This window comes from Arachis stenosperma, chromosome 6, assembly GCF_014773155.1.
Source record: "Arachis stenosperma cultivar V10309 chromosome 6, arast.V10309.gnm1.PFL2, whole genome shotgun sequence".
Lineage (NCBI taxonomy): Eukaryota > Viridiplantae > Streptophyta > Magnoliopsida > Fabales > Fabaceae > Arachis > Arachis stenosperma.
The window spans coordinates 101,589,191-101,590,048 of record NC_080382.1 but is presented as its reverse complement, the minus strand read 5'-3'; the positions used below and the strand labels follow the sequence as shown (position 1 = coordinate 101,590,048).

The 858-nt window shown below is 44.1% G+C and overlaps 1 non-coding gene across 1 annotated transcript; it reads right to left on the bottom strand.

Moving 5' to 3' along the window:
- Positions 1-126: 126 nt before the first annotated feature.
- LOC130937022 (small nucleolar RNA R71) lies at positions 127-230 on the bottom strand. Its single transcript, XR_009068260.1, has one exon. It is a non-coding gene; the product is annotated as a small nucleolar RNA R71 (small nucleolar RNA).
- Between the last annotated feature and the right edge of the window lie 628 nt (positions 231-858).

Here is an 858-nt window from a genome sequence, read left to right as displayed (position 1 = left end):
TTCCCATTTTCACTTAGGGACAAGGCAGCTAAGTGGCTGGAATCATTCCCAAGGGGGAGCCTAACAACCTGGGATGAGGTGGAAAGCAAGTTTCTGGCACGTTTCTACCCCCCACAAAAGGTCAAGAGGCTTCGATCTGAGGTTCAGACTTTTAGACAACAAGATGGTGAAACTCTCTACGAGGCATGGGAGAGGTTCAAGGATTTGACAAGGAAATGCCCACCAGACATGTTCCATGACTGGGTGCAATTGCATATTTTCTATGATGGACTTTCTTATGAATCAAGGAAGGCTGTAGACCATTCATCAGGAGGTTCATTGAACAGGAAAAAGACTGTGGAAGAAGCCATTGAAGTGATTGAGACAGTGGCTGAGAATGAGTACTACTATGCTTCAGAGAGACACAACACTAAGGGAGTCATGGAGCTGAACCATGTTGATACAATTCTAGCCCAAAATAAGGTGTTTGCCAAGCAACTAGCAGAGCTCACCAGGAAATTAGAAACAAATCAAGTGGCTACAATACACACACAAGATCAAGAGGAAGTAAGCACTGAAGGAGGTGATTGGGAAGAGGCCAACTATGTGGGAAATCAACAAAGGCAACCATATGATCCACATTCCAACACTTACAACCCAGGCTGGAAAAACCACCCAAACTTTGGGTGGGGAAACTAGCAAACCCAACCACAAAACCACAAACCTTACAACCCCAACCAACATAACAATTCCACATACCAAAACTCCAACCAAAGATCATACCAAGCCACACAAAACACTTACTCCCAACCACCATATCATGGCCAAAATAATCAACCTGCCCAACCTAATCCGAACCAACAATTTCAAGATCAATTA